Consider the following 9693-nt stretch of genomic DNA (forward strand, 5'->3'; position numbering starts at 1 on the left):
AGAAAGGGAACACCCGGGGCCCCCCCCCCCCCCTAAATTTACCCCACACCTTCCTGTTTAAATACTTTTTGCGTAACCTGACAGTCGCTGGATACAGTGCACACTCTGTATCCAGCTTTTGACATGTTCCGCTATTAGGCTGTGGTATCAGGGGTGCTCTGCAGGATCTGTGGTGAGCTCTGCGAGGTCAATGGTGTGCAGAGCACACCACAGATCCTGGACAGCCCCCTGAGACCCTGCAGAGCCCCCCACAGTTTCTGCACTGAGACCCTGCGGTCTGCCGGATCTCAGGGGGGCTGTGCAGGATCTGTGGTGGGCTTTGTAGGCTGCAAAGCCCCCTACGGATCCTGCAAAGCCCACCACAGATCCTGCAAAGCCCACCACAGATACTGCAAAGCCCCCCTAAAACCCAGTAAAGCCCCCCATAGATCCTGCAGAGACCCCCTGAGACCCTGCAGTCTGCTGGATCTCAGGGGGGCTGTAGATCCTGTAGAGCCCACCAAAGGGAATTGCACAGCCCACCTGAGACTCTTTGGTGGACTGTGCATAATCTATGCTGGGCCCTGCCAGCACAGTCATCCTCCTACCTGGCAAAGGAAACCCATCCTCCATCGCTGCCTTGCCGCCCGACTGGAGCCTCTGCGACGCCTCCTGCCTCCTCCATCGCCGTCTCTGCCCTCCACTGTAGTATTCCCCCCTCCGCCTCCTCCGTCTTCACTCCTCCTCTTCCGTCTCCGCCCCCATCTCCTCTGTCTCTACCCCCTGCCTCTCCGTCCCCCGTCTCCTCCTTCTCCCCCGCCGCCGCTTCCTCCCTGTCGACATCAGGCAGCCAGGCTGCCGGTTTCTGTGCAGCCCGGCTGCCTAAATGTTTTGAGGGGCGGCACACCTTATCATCGTAGTCAGATGTATTAAAGTACAAATGTGCATCTTCCTTTATCAGCAGGCAGGATGGTGATACTCTTGTCTTTCTTCAGGGAAGCGACCGCCCTCCTTTCTTGTGTAGTCAGGTTTGACGGAGGTGGTTTGGCACTGGCCAGGGCTGCAGACACTTTTAGGCGCAGTGGTTTAGCCTCACCCTGTGGCACTTTGTTACTGTGGATCGAGGCCTCAGTGGCTGAGATAATATCCACTACAGGGATGGTCCTGGGTGTGATTGCCAAATTCAACCCTTTAGCAAGGACATCCATCTCGGGCTGGGTGACAACCCTGTCTGAAAGGTTCTTCACCCATTTCTCTTTTTTTCTGCAATGTCCCCCTTTCCTCCTTCTGCCTCCAAGATAATTCTTCTCTAGTATGGCTATTTCCAGTTCGGGATAACAAAATGGAGAACTTCTTCTGTTGCCTCTCCTTGCCCTCAGTGTGCTGAGCTAGCTGCGCGTGTGCCGTGAAGTCTGTTACTGTCCTCCAAATATCAGCAGGTAGCTATAGAATCAGGCTCTCTTCTAGCTGATTGATAGTATGTTTTAAGGCATCAACTGTGAAACGGGTCTGCCGCACACGTTCATTTAGCAATTGTTTCTGGGTCTTATGTAGTATCAGCTTTGTGACCCTTTACTGTGGAGTCCAAACGTATGCTGCAAGGTACCAACCCCTGTTTTCACAGACATACTCCATCTACTGTTCCTTCAGCCGACACAAACATAGTGGTACAATTCCTCCACTACTACCAAAAATGGGACACAATTATGCTCCCTAAGAGTGGTTGAGTTAAACCACTGTGTCTTGCATGCAATGACAAACGAGGTATCTTATCCAGTGGTGTATTTTGGTTTTGTGCTGCCCTTGGCAAGACTAAACCGGAGCAGCCCCCCCCCGCCCCCCAATCCCTAAGTTAAATTAGTCCCACCCCTTCCGATTTAAGACATTTTGCATAACAGAATACAGCACACACGGTGTATCTAGATTCTGTAGATTCTTACAGGTTGCGCTATCAACGTAGCGGGACGCTCTAGTTCTACCTTGTACAGGGGCTCTAAAACACACACAATGGGTCCAACCTCGGGGGAATCCAGTTAAATTACCAGGAAATTCTCGTAGACATAGGAGAACATACAAACACAATCCTTGTGTGGACCCCGGTGCTGCAAGGACAGGTGATAAATATCTGCGCTGGCCACAAATCTAAGGGCTTGTGTTAGCCACCAAAGGCTTTTGTCAGTGGCTTCCATTTAGAGCACATGTGTCAAACTCAAGGCCCAGGGGCCAAATCCGGCCCACCAGGCCATTTCATGTGGCCCTCGCACCTCTCCTGTAGCTTTAAGACCAGTGATAATCGAATGCAGAGGCAATGATGATAAAGATTAGATACATTTATATAGTCTTACAGATACAACCGGCCCTTTGAGGGCAACCATAATGTTGATGCGGCCCACGATTAAATTGAGTTTGACACCCCTGATTTAGAGGTTCCCTTTTAAAAATGGAGGGGGAGTAATAGACAACACGTGGTCTGTTACTGGTTGACTTGTCCCAGTGAATTTGGCAATGTCACCCCCCTTCCCAGTGGCCAGACTTGACCCCTGAGATATAGAATTCACCAGAACCCCCTCTCTATCCTGATTGCAGTGTATTGTGCTTCTACTGCTAATGTCATTGTGTCATAATCAGGTTGGGATCATGAGAAATCAAGGAGAGAGCAGCGAGAAGACACCGGGACAAGATGGCCGACGGTCACATGACCAGGATCCGGTGAACAATCCCTGCCAAAGTTGCAACGAGCGTCCGGATGACTCTTCAGCCATGACAGGCCCGGGGGGACGAGGAGATAATGGAAATAACATCTCAATGTTTATAAAGAGAATGGTGTGGTCACCCCTCTACTGTTACCACAGAGAAGGCCAGTCCGTCATCAGCGGAGTCACAAGGGGAGGGAATCACTCTAAGGATGAAACAACAGCAGTACCAGGACGCGGCAAGATGGAGGACGTCACGCCAAGAACACCCTTCAATGGGATTGTTAAGAATTGTGAACAAAGCCAAAATCCGGATCTTAAATTGTCTGAATTTCTGTCAAAGACACCCAAATATCTCCATTACCGATCTCTAATTCGTAAAACACCAGATAAGGCCGGAATAGGTCTCATAGATGACATATTACCAAGCGGTCCTCATGACCCTAACCGATCTGTAATTCGTAAAAGACCAGATAAGGGAGGATTTGCTCTTATAGACTCTTTATTGCCAGGGCATCGTAATGACCGACCTATGCCAGGATTTAGTATTATAGATGAGATATTACCAATCAATCGTTGCTGACGATACAAAGAGCATTATAAGACCATTTATGAGAAGTCATCTTCACTCCGGTCCAGTGATCCCGCCTTCACTTCAAACACCCAATCAGCAGATTTTTTTCATTTTTTTCTTTAAGCTGATTGGAGCGTTTGACCCGAGTGCCGCTTCACTCCATCAGCATAAAGAGAATCCGACATTATATTGGCAAATGTTGATGTTTATCAATTCCCAGAGGCTGAGACCTCTAGATTCTGTGGGGAGGATTTCTCAAAACTGGAGCAGACAGAATCTGGAGCAGCCGCGCTCGGCAACCAATCAGCTTCTCTCATCAGTTTGTTCAGTTAAGATTTGAAAATGAAAGAGAGGAGCTGATTGGCTGCCCTGCACAGCTGCTCCAGATTCTGTCTGCTCCAGTTTAGTCCCATCTCCAGGTCTCAGGGGGTTTATACTGCCAGATCACCAGTCCAGAGCCCCATCTATCAATATTATTGTTATGCAGGAAAAAGAGAGAGAGTAAGGGGGGGGCGGCAGACATCTCAACTCTCCCGGATGTTCTGGGATCCTCCCGCTATAAGATAGCGTCTCCCGGACGCCCACGAGAGAAACATTTTTATGCCGGAAAGGATTACTCTGCAATATCTAGCAGACTAAACCTTTCCCCGCTGTCTGTTTTTTTTTTTTTTTTTTAAATAGCAGGCTGGCTATTGCACCTGCCCACTGCTGCTGTCAATCAGCAGAGGAGGGACCTGAAGGAGAAAGAACTCCATCAGGTCCTCGTCTACTGGTTGGCAGCAGCAGTGGGCGAGTGCAATAGCCAACTTGTAGCGGTTTAGAAACATGGAACAGCCCAACCCTCTTGTCTCCAATCCCGCTACTTGCACATCAGTGCCTGGTAAAGCTTCCGCCAGAGCCTTCACTGAGCAATAGGGATCACAAGGGGATACGTCCATCCAGTACTTTATTTGTAAAAAAGGCATAACAGCAGCAAACAGACAAACACTCACATGTTTCAGCCCCCAAAACTGGGCCTTTAGCCGTAGCAAGGAAACATCAAAATAACATGCCTTAACCCCTTTGTGACGGGAGACGTACAGTGTAAGTGATGAGTTATTTGCGGCTCTGTAATGCCGGTAACCGCTGATTTCCCCGGTTACCAGTCATTAATGGATGGGTCAGTATTGAGGCAATCATTAATGAAAGAATGAAGCCGTTACATACAATAGGGAGCGCTAAATAGCGATCCGGTATTTGACAGCTGAAGAGAGCAGAGAGGTAGCGGAGTGAGTCGCCTCTCTGCTATTCGTTTTGACAGCTCCATAGACTGGCCCCATGTTTATGAAGCTGTGTGATACATTTCAGGCACAATGCTACAATGTATCACTCCTGATCGTTTTGTGTTTTTTTTACAAAGTGTAAAAAAAATGAGGAAAATAAAAATTATATATAAATATATATATTTTTTATACTATAATTAAAGGCGGTCCCCGGGTTACATACAAGATAGGGACTTTAGCTTTGTACTTAAGTTGAATTTGTATGTAAGTCGGAACAGGTACATTTTTTTGTTTTGGATAGCATAGGGAAAGGTCACGTTTGTTTTGCTGTCTGTTCCTCTTGTTCAGAAGATTATAATATAATAAAACAAATTTTATTTAAAATGACACACCCAAAAAAGTTTTTTCTATTTTTTAATTTTATTTTATAAACTTTATTTTTTTTATTTGTTTGCATTTTTAATTTTTATTTATTTCACTTTTTTTACATTTTTTTTAATTTTTAATTTTATTTTTTCAAACTTTTTTTCTTTATTTTTATTTTAATGCTGGGAGCAATAGTCAGCCTGCTATTGGATATTTCAAATTGCAATAGCCAATAGCAGGCTGGCTGTTGCATCTGCCTGCTGTCAATCAGCAGAGGAGGGGCCTGAAGGAGAAAGTTCTCTATCAGGTCCTCCCATGCTGATTGACAGCAAGCAGTGGGCGGGTGAAATAGCCAGCTTGCTATTGGCTATTGCATTTTACAATTGTATGGCTCCCAGCCTGCAATGACGAGGAGGCAGGGGGGCGGGGCAGAGGAGCCGCGGCCGGACCTGGACAGCGAGCTGAGGACTATCCGGACCGGGGAGCGGAAGATCGGCGATCGACGGAAGAGGAGGCCGGGACATCAGAGCAGGTAACGGGGGGCAGCGGCAGAATGCAGCGGTCTGTGTCCCCGCTGCCTCCGCCAACACAGGCGCGGAGAGCAGCGGGGACATAAACAATTTCTAAAAAAAAATAATAATAAAAACTTATGAAAAAAGTGTTTTTGTTTCTCATTTTTTTAAAAATATTTTATTCAAACTAAGTGAGGCGTTAGGTACACATATGTGATATAATTATATCGCCCTTCTCTGTCCTCTAAAAAACAATATATAACATGTGCGGGTACATTTAGTAAGAAAGTATATTACTGCCGTGGAAGAATCACACAGCAAAAATGTAAAAAAGCGTGTCAGTCATTTATGAACAGAAACTAGCTCAGTCATGAAGGGGTTAAATACCCGAGTTCCTCACCCCCAAAGGGGGCGGGACAACTATTAACCTTTTCATCTGCATATTAAAAAAAACACAAATAAAATCTTCTATTTAACATCACAATCTGCACATACAAGAAAAAGAAAAACATATTTTGTAGACGTGTAAAGAGATATTGGTTCCAGATATTACATAGTAAATCCGCTTTATGCAAATGATAAAAGAAATAGGAACTTCCCATATAAGATCACAACATGTGCAAAGGATAGAAGAAACACGGTCCTAAAAGCACATAGAAAAGTATCAATCCCAGATATTACCGTATTTGCCGGCGTATAAGACGACCCCCCACTTTTTGTGTAAAAATATAGGTTTGGGGCTATATTCGTCGTCTAAGACGAGTATAGCCCAAAACAATGTTTAAATGCACTTACCGTATTTGCCGGCGTATAAGACGGGGTTTGAGACCCAAAAAAATCGCCCGAAAATCGGGGGTCGTCTTATACGCCGGGTATACTTCGGTATACTGTATGTAGCTTCGGCTACATACAGTATACCGCGCTGAGCCAATCACGGAAGTATACCCGTCGTATAAGACGACCCCCGATTTTCGGGCGATTTTGGGGGGTCTCAAACCCCGTCTTATACGCCGGCAAATACGGTACCTGAAATAGATCATATCCCCCCCGACCTTTAATCCTAATCCTGAGAGTGGGGAGACAATACTAATAGCAGCATAAATATGACTTGTTTGTAAATCGGATATAACCGAGCGTTCCAGCATTCATTTTATCTATCTCTAGTCAGGAGAAATAATAGTATCCACAATGACTACATGTCGCGTTCCCAGTTCAAATAGCCTTCAATATGGATCCCCCTCCTCTGTCCTTCTTAAAGAAATCCCAACCCAAATGCCTATGAAAAAGGGGACAAACTCAGATAGTACTGAGCAGTGGCGTAACTAGAACCTTCAGGGCCCCGGTGCAAGAAACCATGAAGGGCCCACCCCCACCCCCCCAACTGCAATGGCACCGCATGGTTAACAGGAAGGCTGCCGAGGTCCCAAGCAAGCGCGGGACCTCAGGCAGCCGCTTGTTTAAAATGTTAGTGCCGGTGTTCTGTCGAGAACGCTGACCCAGTATCTGCGCTTACGACACAGACAGGATTAACGAGGAAACCGGCATTTATTTACAAAGTATTCGTCTATAATAATTGGAAATGGAAATAGCCATTAACAGCCTAGCTATTCATTCCCATGATGTCTTTTTTTTTTATTTTATTCTGACGGCCGGAGAGCTGAGGGAATAAAAAGAAACAAAAAAACAACAGCAGATAGCTAGGGAAGCATTAGCTCCCCTGCCATCTGCCATCATTTCAGGGAGGTGCCCTCTCCCCCATCTGCCGGGGGGGATAGGGGAAAGGGAACCTCCCTGAAATGAGAAGGGCACCTCCCTCAAATGAGAAGGGCACCTCCCTGAAATGAGAAGGGCACCTCCGAACCTCCCTGACATGAGAAGGGCACCTCCCAGAAATGAGAAGGGCACCTACCTGACATGAGAAGGGCACCTCCCTGAAATGAGAAGGGCACCTCCCTGACATGAGAAGGGCACCTACCTGAAACGAGAAGGGCACCTCCCTGACAAGAGAAGGGCACCTCCCTCACATGAGAAGGGCACCTCCCTCACATGAGAAGGGCACCTCCCTCACATGAGAAGGGCACCTCCCTCACATGAGAAGGGCACCTCCCTCACATGAGAAGGGCACCTCCCTCACATGAGAAGGGCACCTCCCTCACATGAGAAGGGCACCTCCCTCACATGAGAAGGGCACCTCCCTCACATGAGAAGGGCACCTCCCTCACATGAGAAGGGCACCTCCCTCACATGAGAAGGGCACCTCCCTCACATGAGAAGGGCACCTCCCTCACATGAGAAGGGCACCTCCCTCACATGAGAAGGGCACCTCCCTCACATGAGAAGGGCACCTCCCTCACATGAGAAGGGCACCTCCCTCACATGAGAAGGGCACCTCCCTCACATGAGAAGGGCACCTCCCTCACATGAGAAGGGCACCTCCCTCACATGAGAAGGGCACCTCCCTCACATGAGAAGGGCACCTCCCTCACATGAGAAGGGCACCTCCCTCACATGAGAAGGGCACCTCCCTCACATGAGAAGGGCACCTCCCTCACATGAGAAGGGCACCTCCCTCACATGAGAAGGGCACCTCCCTCACATGAGAAGGGCACCTCCCTCACATGAGAAGGGCACCTCCCTCACATGAGAAGGGCACCTCCCTCACATGAGAAGGGCACCTCCCTCACATGAGAAGGGCACCTCCCTCACATGAGAAGGGCACCTCCCTCACATGAGAAGGGCACCTCCCTCACATGAGAAGGGCACCTCCCTCACATGAGAAGGGCACCTCCCTCACATGAGAAGGGCACCTCCCTCACATGAGAAGGGCACCTCCCTCACATGAGAAGGGCACCTCCCTCACATGAGAAGGGCACCTCCCTCACATGAGAAGGGCACCTCCCTCACATGAGAAGGGCACCTCCCTCACATGAGAAGGGCACCTCCCTCACATGAGAAGGGCACCTCCCTCACATGAGAAGGGCACCTCCCTCACATGAGAAGGGCACCTCCCTCACATGAGAAGGGCACCTCCCTCACATGAGAAGGGCACCTCCCTCACATGAGAAGGGCACCTCCCTCACATGAGAAGGGCACCTCCCTCACATGAGAAGGGCACCTCCCTCACATGAGAAGGGCACCTCCCTCACATGAGAAGGGCACCTCCCTCACATGAGAAGGGCACCTCCCTCACATGAGAAGGGCACCTCCCTGACATGAGAAGGGCACCTCCCTGACATGAGAAGGGCAACTCCCTGACATGAGAAGGGCAGCTCCCTGACATGAGAAGGGAACCTCCCTGACATGAGAAGGGCACCTCCCAGAAAGGAGAAGCGCACCTGCCTGAAACGAGAAGGGCACCTCCCTGACAAGAGAAGGGCACCTCCCTGAAATGAGAAGGGCACCTCCCTGAAATGGGAAGGGCACCTCCCTGACAAGAGAAGGGCACCTCCCTGAAATGAGAAGGGCACCTCCCTGACACGAGAAGGGCACCTCCCTGACATGAGAAGGGCACCTCCCTGAAATGGGAAGGGCACCTCCCTGAAATTATTTTTTTCAGGTGGGGGGAGAAGGAGAGAAAGAGGATGGGAAGAGAGGAAAAGGAGAGGGGGCAAGGGTGGGAAGAGAGAGAGAAAGATGGGGGTGTGAAGAGGGGTAGAGGGGGTAAGGAGAGAGTGAAAAATGAGGGGAGGGTGGAGAGATGTAAAGTGCAGAGAGGACACCGAGACAGAGAAAGAAATGGAGAAAGAAAGATCCCCCACCCCCATTCCCCGTCTCCGCCTGGCGTTGTCTATGAACTCACTTTACAGAGGCTTCACAAAAACCGCAAGAAATCAATAAGATGAAAAACTCACCAACGCGTTTCAAAATGACATTTCTCAATGTCAGCAATAATAGACGAATGTCATATGAATATTGTAACATTGTAATTCTTTTCCTTTCGGATGACAATAATCTCAGAATAAACAAAAGCTTTCCGTCCTTTATGTTTGCGTCTTATTATCTTTAAAGGAGAACTATGGGGTCAGGGCTTTTCCCCATAGTTCTCGTTAGGGTAACGGGAGGACACAAACTAGCGTCCTCCCGTTACCCTAGGCTCAGTATATTGCAAGCTACAGCTCGCGGTATACTGAGACGCCGCAGCCGGGACGGATCCCGACATGGATGTCTGGATCCGCCCAGCTGCGTGAGTGACAGCTGGCTCTGCCTATATAGAGGCAGAGCCAGCTGTACCCGCCCCCTCCCCCGTCCGTTCCACCAGTCAGCGCTGGAGGATCGGAGCGGGGAGGGGGGAATCCAGCCCCTCCCCT

At 48.9% G+C, this 9693-nt stretch overlaps 1 long non-coding RNA gene across 1 annotated transcript in view; it reads left to right on the forward strand.

Annotated features, from left to right (window-relative positions):
• LOC108802529 overlaps positions 1-2651 on the forward strand; it is a 3830-nt gene extending 1179 nt beyond the window's left edge. Inside the window, exon 2 of the long non-coding RNA XR_001942228.1 lies at positions 2608-2651. This is a non-coding gene — a long non-coding RNA (uncharacterized LOC108802529). The remainder of the gene's footprint in view (positions 1-2607) is intronic.
• Positions 2652-9693: the final 7042 nt, after the last annotated feature.

Source organism: Nanorana parkeri, unplaced genomic scaffold, assembly GCF_000935625.1.
Source record: "Nanorana parkeri isolate BGI_ZX_2015 unplaced genomic scaffold, ASM93562v1 scaffold2923, whole genome shotgun sequence".
Taxonomy (NCBI): domain Eukaryota; kingdom Metazoa; phylum Chordata; class Amphibia; order Anura; family Dicroglossidae; genus Nanorana; species Nanorana parkeri.